The sequence below is a fragment of the Rhea americana genome, unplaced genomic scaffold (assembly GCF_003343005.1).
Source record: "Rhea americana isolate MKP2758 unplaced genomic scaffold, rheAme1 scaffold_17, whole genome shotgun sequence".
NCBI classification, from domain to species: domain Eukaryota; kingdom Metazoa; phylum Chordata; class Aves; order Rheiformes; family Rheidae; genus Rhea; species Rhea americana.
In genome coordinates this window covers 356466-369152 of record NW_028185816.1, presented here as the reverse complement: position 1 = coordinate 369152, position 12687 = coordinate 356466, and the positions used below count along the sequence as shown (strand labels likewise).

The 12687-nt window shown below is 43.1% G+C and overlaps 1 protein-coding gene across 1 annotated transcript in view; it reads right to left on the bottom strand.

The window, feature by feature from the left end:
- The window catches only part of TEAD1 (TEA domain transcription factor 1), a 154442-nt gene that overhangs the window by 89105 nt on the left and 52650 nt on the right, over window positions 1-12687 (bottom strand). The gene's annotated exons all lie outside the window — the stretch shown is intronic.

Below are 12687 nucleotides of genomic sequence, written 5' to 3'. Positions count from 1 at the left end.
GTATGAGCGAGACACGAACATAAACAGAGAATAACCCTCTATCAACCAAAAGCTCTATAGGAATAATGGAATATACCAGTAACATTATCAGGGTTTGCACGTATACTGCTTTTTATCCGGAAAGAGCTCAAAACCCCTTCTCAAAGGTATGGAAAGATTGCTTCCAACACATCATATCAGAAGAAGCCTGTTTATCAATATGCAGCAGCCCCACATGCCATTTGGGGCTAAAAAGGAGAATGACCTTGGTCAGCTGAAACCGTCAGTGGAAAAGGGAAGGCAGCACAGCGAGAACCCGGAACAGCTTCTAACAGTTGGCTCCCACTCTGCATACACTAAAATAAGCACTAATCCATCTATATCAGCCTCTCATCCGTCACACTGCCTCCTAAGAAAAGAAAATAGCAAAACAAAGTTGAATGAGCAAAAAGTCCAGGGAAAAAAAAAAAATCACGTGCATAGGTACCCTGCCTGTCTCACAGGGCCCCTCATGCCAGGAACACTCAGCTTTCAGGCTAGATACAGATGTTAGGTCAGAATTCCATTAAGTTTTAACTGTTATTTAAATGACACACACTCATATTTTCAAGTAAGCCTCTCTACAGGTGCATACAGGTGGWCACAGCTCTGAATAAACTTCAAATTTAATTGTCAGTCTCAGCTGACATACTTCAAAGTCATATTAGTACATATTCCTGCCTATTGTTACTACCTGAGTCATATGAATACGTGACAACGTATTTTAACACTATTTCAATAGCTAATACAAATAAGCCTAAATCTCCCTAGTATTTTGGTTTATATGACTATGATAGCTCTTCTACTTTCCTTCCTAATTAATCATACGGAAACAAGGCTCATGGATTTCCCTTGCAATTATGTTAATGCAAAGGAAAACAAGTAAGACTACAATGTTCAATGTAGCTGACTAATACACAGCTCAGCTGCCTTAATGCCTAAGCTRGAGCTTTCTGAAATGGCGCTACTTTAAAGGGAGGCAAGTTTCCCGGCAGAACCGGAGGGAAGCTCTGAAATTACAAAGCCCCAGGCGTGGGGGCATGTTACCAGCCGGGGAACGCCGAGCCGGCTACGCTGCAAGATGCTGCAGAAAAAGCCTCTACGCTAAGCTGTATTTTAAAACRCGCAGTATTTCTGGCAAGTCACATGCTTTAAAACTGGATCTAAATCATTGCAAACTTCAACTTTTGTTTCCACAGAACTTTTTAAATGTTTTTGCTTTCACACACAGGGCCCTGTTCAGCATCTTGCTGCCATGGTGTTTTTCTATCTTGACAATTCACTTCCGTGAGCAGGCATGCAGCCAACTCAAATGAGACTCAGCGCAGTGAAAAGCCCTTCAGGTAAACAGTGTGATAAGCTAAACTGCAAAAACGAGACAATGTTTTTGGACTATGAGGCAGTTGCTATGGCGACGGTTGCTAATTAACTGCATTCAGCCAAGAGAACAAAGGGTTTAAGGGCAGACAGGACTCGGTATCTTAGAGTGAGCAATGCACAACGTCTTATGCAATCTGCACATCTATCATATCTGGAATACCTGAGCCTTTGCTTAGGTTGCAAAATACCTCAAGAAATGATAGAGTGTTTTATTCATTTTAACCTGAATTAATTTTCAGTTAATTAATGATCTATCTGTAGGTTTTTTTTTTTTAAAAAAAACAAACAAACAGACAAAATCCATACAAAGAAGTCACGCGTATCATGAATTAATGCATCAAGTCAATTGTATTAAACATTTAAATGATTTTGGTAGAGAGTTACTGCTTTTGCAGCTAATAAAAATGCCATTGAAAAAACACTTTTAAGAAAATACAACATCCCCAATCTATTACCCTCTCTTCTGTCTTAAAACGACTAGCTTACAATGCTCAGAATAACTAATTCTCCAGCTCCTTCCTAAATGATGCTCGCAGAAATAGATGCTGGACCTATAATATGTTTTTACATTAAAATGGGCAATTCTGAAAAGTTGTTGATCGACGTTATTTTAGAGGGCTTATACTTTGGTAACAGCTGCTCTGGAAAGTTGTCGGTCTGCGTCATTACAAAGAGCTTGTATTTTGGGATAGATGCGTACTACGGTTCTTCATTATTTCTCTGACACGCTCCGAAGGCCCACGGCACCCGACAGCAGAAAGGTAACCTACCGCCCAGGCCCGCCACCGCGCGGCTCCCGCCTGCGGAGGGCCCGCGCGGGGAGGCACGGCGCGGGGCCCCGCTCGCCCCCACGGAGCCGCCGGCGGTACCCTCAGCGGCCGGCTCCCGTCCCCGCAGCTCACCCGCGAGCCCTCTCCGTCCGCCCCAGCGCCAGCGGGAGGTTTCTCAAGGCCTGGATACATGAGGCACCATTTTTCCTTCTTAAGTTATATAGATGTATAATTTAAATAACATCAAAAAGGAGATTTTTTGATGATTTAGATACTGTTACGATTTAAAGAATCACAATCATTTTGAAGTTAACTCCCTCTTAAGGGGAATGGGATGAGTTCGCACCTCATATGAGGCTATTCCTTCAGCAAAGCTTGTTGCACACTGAACAAGCAAGTAGTGTATTAATCTACTACAGGAGGGCCTAAGCTTTTTTTTTTTTTTTTTTTTTTTTGACATTTTAAATTATGGGGCATCTGCAAACAGATCCTAAATCTGAATTGCACATGGTTTTTCCACACCAGCCAATTCAGATCACCCCTAGACATCCCTTCCAACATTAATCACTCACCCACATTACCGTAGTTCATATTTCTTTTACAGAAACAGAGGTCTGCAAGATTCTTAAACTCTTCCCTAGAAAGTAGAAATTATTACTTATGTGGCAAACTAAGTTTTAAACATAAGGGACCCAATTCTGCCTTCAGTTACACTGCCATAAATCTAATGGAGTTGTTAAAGATTTATAACAGTGTAGCTGAGGAGGAAATTGAACCCAAGATATTTTCTAAATCAGTAATTAAATAGCAGAATTTTAGCTTGGCACAGAGTAAAGACCTCTTAGATTACGTCTCTGAATAAGACTACATACCATTTTGTTCCTTGAATAATGATGTTATGAACAAATTAAATCATCTTATTTTCACCAGCCTCTATATTACTCTGTGGAAGGCACACATTTCACCTCGTCTCCCGGAGGATCAACACAGGGCTAAATACTGCCTCACTTTCCCTCTCTCCCCTCTCCATACAGAGCTCTTCACAGCCAGCCATTATTTGTATGCAGTACGTAGCACTACAAGTACCTTTTCTTATTTGGTTTCAGGGAACTACTATGTTAAACAAGTGTCTAATAATAMTAAAATGGCATTTAGCCAATTCTCTTTTTAGAGGTGCAAAGCATCCCRCAGTCAAGCTATGAAGAGGTTGTACTTTTAAGAAGATGCAGCCTGCTCTTCCCGTGCCCAGGATGCCGTATGGGAAACACGGTTTTGCCACAGTTTGCCCAGGGGAGCCCGGGCTAAGCTGCAAAAGAGGCCCCTCCATCGTTAAAACGTAGGTGGCTCTGGTGGGGGAGAGGGCTCCAGTCCCAGCTCCTCTATAAAACTCCTGCTGCCGTTGCACAAATTATTTAATCTCTTGATACCTTTTTTCTTCATTAGGGTGAAAGCARCTTGTAAAACTTCTCATTTCATAGCTTGAATTTTCAATAGAAGTGTTTTTCCTTGCTTTTTACCTGGTTTCATCTCTGCTCAGCGTTTCCGGCTATCTTTCCCGTTATTTCCCTTGTAACTCCCGCTCTGCTAACTCCGTGGGTCCGAGTCCCCCCAGCGCGCAGCAGCTCCTGCGAATTTCCTGCTCGCAGGGGTCAGTGGGAGGCTGTAACTCAGGACAACCGCTATCAAATGTGGACAGAAAGAGATCAAAAGARTCTTCAAGGCAGACAGGCCAGGCCAAAGGGTTTTCTGAACTGTCCCATCTGCTAATGACACTCCTCCGGCAACCCTGTTGTATTGCCCCAATAAGTCTTTTATCACCGCCTTGCAGATCGGAAAAGCCCGAGCGTGGCTCCTCCACGGGATGTCCCTCACACGATTCTCCTCAGCACTCGCACAAGCTTTGGCAACTAGACGTCCTATGGCCAAAAAATACACCATACGGTCTAAATACACAACACATAGTATATGCCTGCCTAATCCATCTCTCTAAATAACTAGCAGGAACATGAGTCAGAATATTTCTTCACAGGTACCTCTCACAGCGGGTTGCCTTYGGTCACCCCAACGACGAAGGCTGGCTTCCAGCCAGGTGTAGCCAACTCACTGTGCGCAGCACTTGCCGAGCACATTTTACTTGGCCAGGAAAGGAACAAATTTTATTCATCCACACATATAATGTATGCACACATGTGCGTACATTTATGTGTACCTACTGGTAAGCATGCATTTCCCCATTAATTGTACTAAAAATTTTATTGCCAACAGGCTATCTATGGAAGAACAGAATAAATGAAAACGCAATTCTTGTTCAAAGGAGATTTAAATAGTAAAGTTGCCAGATCACATAAAGACATCTGTTAAAATGATTCAAAAACTATTTTTGCTATGTAAAATTATTTTACTATTATCTACAGTTGTCAACAATATCCATAAACAACAGTAAGCCTGCTGTCCCCTATCAGATGRAATTGGAACCATTCAGATTAATATTTTTCCCCTGTATGTCTCAGATAGGAGAACTACCTGTGATGCAAAAGCCAAGTGGCTACAGATGCCTTTTTCATCAGTGTTCTCTACTCACTGGCATTGCTAGCATGAAATAAAAGACAATTTTAGCTATGTTTTCCATTTAAGTAATGTTTTTCTTTTGCATGCTAACCAAATACCATCTGACATTAAGATATAACCAAGCAAAAGTGAAACAAGTACAGACAAATATGCTTGAAATGTTCCAGCTTTGCTGCAATGATTAAGCGTGCTTACAAAGCATTTATTTCCTTATCTGCAAATTTAGTACAAACCAGCTTACCTACTTCCACATAGATTACTAGAATGTGCTTTCTAAAATGTACAGCCATATATTCCGTGCTGCTCTTTCCAAAACTATCACACATCAAGCTGGTGATATGTTTGCACAGGGCTGCACGTAAACCAAGATTTGRTCATAGCTGAAACAGCCTTGATCAGACTGATCTAGCGTGCTAGATCAACCAATTCCATCATCACTTATTCAGGGTCCCATCTATTCTTTCCAACGAGTGCAGCCAAACAAGGATCAGGATCTTYTTCTGATCTGTTTTGGTGGCTCGTACACATCGTAACCTCTGGCAAGAAGAACGTCCCCTTACAAAAGCAGGCCAGACTTCATGCAGAGTTCCTAAATTCTACAAGATTGTGTGGGTACAAGACAGCCCAATATCTGGATTTCTCTCCTTTTATTTTTTTTGATAAGCTAGAAGCACAATTGCTGCAAGGAGATCCCAGTAAAACGATAAAATCTGCCTGAATCCAGGAAAATCCTCAGGAGACTTGATCTAGTTGGAGATGGCTGTTGTGGGAAGACTGTAACTAAACAGTTATGATAGTGACGCTGAGTTGTCACACTAGAAAACAACTGTTGACCATGATTTCTATTTACAGTGTGTATTGGAGTCCTCTGTAGGCAAAATTCTAATGGTATTTGATTGACATCCCTAGCAACTCCCCTGGGGCAGAATACTCTCTCAGGCCCTCAATTTTCTTGCAAATTTGGGACACACTGTTGTACTTTTTGCAGTGGGTCTGAGTCAAGCTGTGCCACTTCCCTTTGGTTAAAAGAGCATTCATGACATAGATGTGCTAATTCTATGTATATCTCTCTCCCTCTTCWCCTAATTTGTGTTATTTTTGCTTGCAAAACCATGTCCTTTATTCAGCCAATGTAAAAATCTGCGTATGCTTAGAAAACAAAAACAACAATAATAAAAGCTTCAAAGGAGACATATTAGCCAACTCATTACTTCTACTAAAAGTCTGTAAATTGTTAATCCAGTAACACATCCAATTCTTTAAATTATATGGTCAGACTAAAATTGTGTGGAAACCAGACTCTAAAGTGTTCCTCTCTGATGTTGCAGATCAAGTGTCCCAATCAAACTCTTTGTAGGATAGGAAAATATTCATACAATGATACAGCCAGAACTTCTCAGAGGCATCACAAAGAWGTCATGCGTGCGTCTCTGAGGAAATCCCTGTAAGACACAGTTAAGATACGTATTAATTTTGAATAACACAGTCCCTCGGGGAATTATGCAAGAATCACGTCACAGTCACAGCATTTGCTCCCTAACGATTAGCCTGGCCTCACTCTTGGGAAGCACGGGGTCGGATATAAGCACACTGCTCTGGGAGACTGCAACCCCCAGATGACCATCGGTGCTGTAAAAAGCCTTTGTGTTCCCACTGTCCCTTGTTCCCAGCAGTGTTATTTGTGATCACACCTGCACTAAGCAAATCCATGGTCAGGATGGGAACATTCAGATGACATCCTCTGTATACATGGGAAGAGGTGGCTTTCACCACTTAACCCCCTGSTTCCAGCACACATCACTTGAACAGCCAGACATTGGGAGTCAATAATTCCAGTAGTTCCTGTTTACTGGTGTAGGCCATGTTGATGGCAGTGGAGCTAATTTTTGACCAATTTTTTTCCTGGTACTTCATCTTTTAAAGTGCTGTCTGTGCTGTCCAAATTTCTTTCTTTCTAAAACAATAGTTTCTGCATTTCTCTACCTCTTCGGCTTCCATAAGGATGCCTAGGGCACTGGTCTCTAACCTGAATACAACCCACTTTCCACACCCTCATATGAACGTACTGAAGACATGGTCAGTGGGACTCTGCTATGATCATGTGAGATATTTGAAGCTGGTAAGACAGAAGATGCTTCTACTATGATCTCCTACTGGTCTCATTAAAATGAATACAAACAAAACAGCCCATCAAGGCCCCTAAGAGAGAGAGACCCTTGTTTGACTGACTCAGTTGTCCCAGATTGTCTGAACCAGAAAGATACCACCCGATTTACTTCTGATGGATCCTACTCCTTCAAGAAATCAGACTGAATAAATGAGCATTTCTTAACGTTTTCTACACGCAACTTTTTCAACTGAGCAACCAGCTCTAGCATGCCAGATCAGTCTGATCAAGGCTGTTTCAACTACCTCCTGCTGTGATAAYCCTATTTCTTGAGGCTGGAAACTATGCCTTCTGCAACTACAGCATCACAAGTTCAACTTGTGAAATCAGTGCTGGAAGAAAAATGAACTCATATAAATCATAGTAAACAATCTCCTAAATGTATCGCGGATATTCCAGTGAGGTTGCTTCACTTCAGTGTTCTCATTCTAATATGTGTCATTTCTAAACAAGGGTTTTACTAAAGGAACAATGTCATAAAGGAAAAACATCCTCTTACTTTATTCAGTACAGTCATTTGAATAGAGATGACCATTAAAAGACTCTTAAATGGTCAGATGCCTGATCTGAACCTGTTCCTGTAGCTTCTGCTTAGTTCCAGGCAAAACCTAGTGGTGCTAGTAGTCCTCCATGCAAGGGCAGCTACTAAACACTRGAAAATCTGCCTAACAGCCAGACAGTTTATTTGACATTGCTTCCCATAAACAGGCTGTAAAGAACTTTCTGCAAGTCCTCCTCTACATGGATGACTGACGAGAAGATACTTGGTACAGAGAAGATAAAAAAGGAGAGTGCTACAAAGCACTTCCAAAGCACTTGCTGCTGTTTGGTGCAAATTTTTTTCAGTAAAACTTCCTAGTATACCTTATTCTGATTTTCTTTGGAATACGTCATTCTCCTGGCCCAGTGTAGCCAAAAGGAGTACTTGACGGCTGTGCCTCACATGACCTTACACAACATTACTCACATTTTCAGATGTGGTGCTTCCCACGGCCCGCTCTCGCCTGTCTGCTCCCCAGGCAGGATCTGATACCCTTATCACACAGAGCTCTTACAGTCCCACTTAGGTTTTCCCTTGAGGATGGCTGCTTGCAGTACAGGGAGGGAAAAAAATGATTCTCCATCTTTCAAAATCTATCATTTTGTCCCAAACTGTTAACAATCTGCTCTGGAAAAACCAAATAGAAAAGTGAAATCATATTCCCACATATTCTAGAAATACTAGACTACACATTAGCACTCTTCATTTCTAATGACAGTAGGGCCCATTGCTCAGCTCACATGTGCAGCCTGCCTCCTTGCAAGCACAGCATGATGATGTTGCAAGAACATCACCAGATTGCAAAAATATTTACAGGCAGTTATGTTCAGAATCCGAGTAATTTAAGTAGTAAATTTCCAAACAGACGTTGTATCTTTGGACCTTCATTTCCTCCACGCYGATCAGATGGCTCAGCGCAGGCTCGCCGCCTGCCTTCGTGCATGCCCAGCGTGATGACGTAACACAGCGCACAATCTCAGCATTGCACCAACGTTTCTAGACAGATTTGTTTACAACCCAAGCAACCTCGATAGTAACTTCCATAATAGGTGCATTTTGTGCATGTTGCTGTGAGACCAAAAAAAAAAAAGAAAAGAAAAAGCGCATATCATTGTACAAAGATTGTGATTGCAATAACAGATGAATAAACATGCAACCTGATACTTCACATCTGGTATTTCATCACTCCAAATACCTTATTTGCATTCAAACATATTTAATATTGTGGAAACTTTATAAGGTAGTGATGTCTTTATAGAGGCAGTAACTTGCATAGAACTTTTAAAATTAAAAACAATAGTAAAAATAATTTGTAACATGCTACCTTATTCTTCATAAAGCTACTTAGTTTCCTAACAGAAAATCAGAAAGACACCTAATAGCACTAGTGAATTACAGAATCACACAAGCCCTACAGATAACTTTTTTTTTTGATATACCACTTCAAAATTCAATTTTAATATTCAATTTATAGAAGGTGCTTTGGAAATGAAGACTATTTTTACTCATCATGCAAAAATTCTATCATCTGAGTAGAAATTTTTTTGACAGAAGTACCATTTTTCCTTTACTATCATAGTAGCTTAGGCCAAGAGACTTCACGCATGACCTAACAAATGCATATAACTGTTCCGAAGAGCTGCCTTGTACCCTCTCATTTTAAATAGCGTCTGTTTATTTTTTTATAACACARCTAAATGGGATATGAAATTTTCTTTTTAAATAATCACTAATACCTTTTAAAGTAGTTTTGTTCTGTAGTTGTGAGTTAATGCAAATCATGACAAATAATTCGATTCATAATTGAAGAACTGTTTATAGGTCTCAAAAAAATCAAGATCAAACTGTTTTCCTGTTTCAAAGGCAAAAAACATCTTTGCTACCTTGTGGCTAAGTTAACTGATTCTAACAAGTCTGYAGACGTTACTACACTTACTAGCAACTTTAAGTTACTTTGACATTGTCCCCAGAGCTGCATTAAAGTTGCATCTTGATATAAATTTGGAATAAACTTCAAAAAAGGTGAAAACAACCACAGTGGGTCAAATCCTTTCCTGTGGTAACTCCAGTGACTCCAGCATTACACCAGGGATAAAAGCAGGGCTGCATTTCCCAGCAGCTTTCACTCTTCTAATCTTTTACAATATACTCTTCCAGGAGCAAAGACAAGCACAGGCAAATATCCTGCCAATAAGCRAGTTCACAGGAATTGCTACAAGTAACTAAACTGTCAGCAGTAAAAGACCAACAATTTGAACTAAGTACAAATACAGGACTGCCAATGCCCTCTAATGGGCTACAGTTTTACTATGTGCTGGACAAAGACGGAGAAATTCATCAGAATCCATCTCTGCAAGGAGAAATAAATTATAAGGTGCTCCACTTCACATTGGTGCATTACATCTGCATTTCATAAATATTTCTTTCGATACAGTAAGACATGAAAAGAAAACCTTACTGATACCTTGCAAAACAAATGAAAATGGATCCAAGAGTGGGATCTCCCTTCCTTGGGCTTTGTGCAATTGCTTCCTCAAAGAAGCAGAGCATCAGTTTATGGATGAGTTTCTCTACTTTGGTTCAAGCTTTCATATTTATCTATTTATTTATACGGCTTGTCAATATTGCAGTAGTAGTAAATCCAAAACTATAAGACCGTCACAACCACACACGCACACGTGTACCTAAAGGGGAAAAAGCAGAATACTAGGCACTGCTTTCCTGCAGAAGCCGTATCACCACTAGTTTGGCTTTACTGCAAACTCCCTTTTTCTCAAGAATTCCTATGACAAGATTACTGGAATTTGACCCTTCCTAGCCAAAAGGAGCATCTTTCAATTAGAAAGATTGGGCAAAATTAGAAAATTATTGGGTGAAAACTAATAACACAGATTCCACTAAGTCTTTGGGGCTTTTTGCTTCGTTCTGTTTCCGCAGGCTTTCTCCCGCGCTGGTGGCGGGCCCAGCGGAGGCCAGGACCGCCCGCGGGACGCAGCTCTGCCCCCGGCCCCGCTGTGCGCGCAGCGCCGGGAGGGCCGGGTGCCCGGGGCCGCGCGCAGCCCGCGCCCTCCTCGCACGCAGCCCACCCAGGGGCTCCTTCGCCCCGCTCCCGGCGCGGTAAGCCCCTCGCCGGGAAGGCAGGGCAGGGGGCCCAGGCGCCCTCCCCAGCCCCGCGCAGGAGGGCACGGCCGCCGCGGAGCGGCCGAGGCGTCTCGGACGCCCCCAGCGCGGCTCTGCCCGCCCCACGCCACGGGCCCGAGCGCAAGGTCGGGGAAGCCAAACGCAGCGAGCCGCGGAGACGTCACTTCACGGACCGTTTCAGACCGCCACAAAGAGGAGCGAAGAAATTCTGGCTTCTGCGTACACGAGCGCTGCAAAGTTCCTAACTCGGGGGCAGAGACCTAACGTGTTTCTCCAAGCAAAATCGCTGYCCTTCTCCAAGCCTCTCTCAAAAATGAAAAAGTATCATTGCTTAACTTAATCCACCCAGAGTGATCATTACATTTGCTCCTGTARAGATCGTATTTGTCCTAGTGCCTGTATCTAAAGCTAATTTCAGCCAGCAGATGAAACGCTGCTCTCTTGACCTTCTGTCTTACATGGCTCATGAATTACTGGCACATTACAATATCCCCCTGCACTATGGAAGCTCAGAGATATCGCAATGTCCCTCTGGTAAGTGAAATAAACTCGGTATGCCACTAAAAGGCATTAAATTATTTTCATTATGCCACACAGAATCTAAAACACTTACACTGTTTTGATTTCAAAATCCTTGGAGAACAATTATGCTCTCGGGGCCATAAGACTCTACTATAAAGTCCTCAGAAACCTAGCATGGTTTCAATAAATCCTCAAACACTACAAAGCAGTTACTCAGCTTGAAGAATGAAAACATGAGTTCATCCACTACAAAGTCTGGATGTAAATTCTGCTAATACAGTATTCTGCACTTCCTAACACATTTTTTCTTCATAATAAAGGCAGCAATAAGTCAAGCTTTCMGCATAAGAGAGGCAACTCATTTTCAATTAAAAATTACCAGTACTTGTTTTAGGATAAGCAGGAATATAATGCACACATATATGCTTAYGGTATTCTTAGCTAGCATTATTAATTACTGACTTGCATAGACAGTTTTTACATATATATTTTAACGAATGTTAACATTCAGGATCAAAGAACTGTTTAATTCAGTGATTGTCAAAATGAAAACTTTTTATGGACAAATATGTACATTTCTTTAATTTATACAATGTCACAAATAGTGCTTTAAAACACCAGAAATCAGGTTTCAGGGATAATTTTCCGTGGGAGCAGGGATCCTGAMTTAAAAAAATTGCAGTCAAATCTTATTTTGGCTACTGAGGCTGTTCAAGCATAAGGACAGCTCTCAACCATAAATACGCAATAACTTGTTTGTATGTACACTCTTACGTGCTCCTAGAAAGTGCGTAACCTTCTAATTACACAATTTTTCTCCCTTTTCCAAAGGAAAACAACAGCAGCAATGACCCGCAATCCAAAGACATGGAAACTGGTGGCAAGCAGCGGACAAGAGAAATTACATTCTCCAGTGCAGGAAGGGAGAAGAGGGAGAGAAAAAAAGAAAAAAAAGAAGAAGAAAAAACCGCAAAGCAGGAAACCAGGGCCTGGCAACTTTCTGCCAGCGGCAGCTGAGATGCTTCACCGCAGCTCCCTCTTTCCAGACACGGTGTTTCGTTTGGCCGGGGGGTCGCACGGCAGCTGGGAGCGCAGGCTGGACGCCGGGCGTCTGCGCGGCCGCCGCGGCGGGGCCGGCCGGGCGGCTCCCCCCGGCGCCCGGGCCCGCGCCGGAGGAGGATCGAGCGGCCCCGTTTCCATTAGCTCGCGCGGGGGCGCGGGGGGGCACAGCTGGTGGCAGCTGCGGCACCATCTGCTCGCAGGGGCTGCGCCCGCCGGCCCCCTCCCGCCGTCCCGGGAGCAGAGCCGCCCCGGGCAGGCGGCCGCCGCTCGCCTCCGGCCGCCGGACCGCCGCGGCGTTCGCGGGGAGGCAAGAAAAGCAGCAGGCCTCGGGCGCGAGGGAGGGAGGACAAGTCAGGAAGACAAGAACTAGACCGCGCGGGGGTAACGCACACTAGCGCCTGTGCTCCTAGACGGAGCGCGCAGTCAGCAGATGCTGCCGGCACATCACCCAACCTACAGCCCTTCGCACCGGGAAAAGGAAGAGGGGGCGGAAGCCCACGCCCCTAACCTGCACCTTT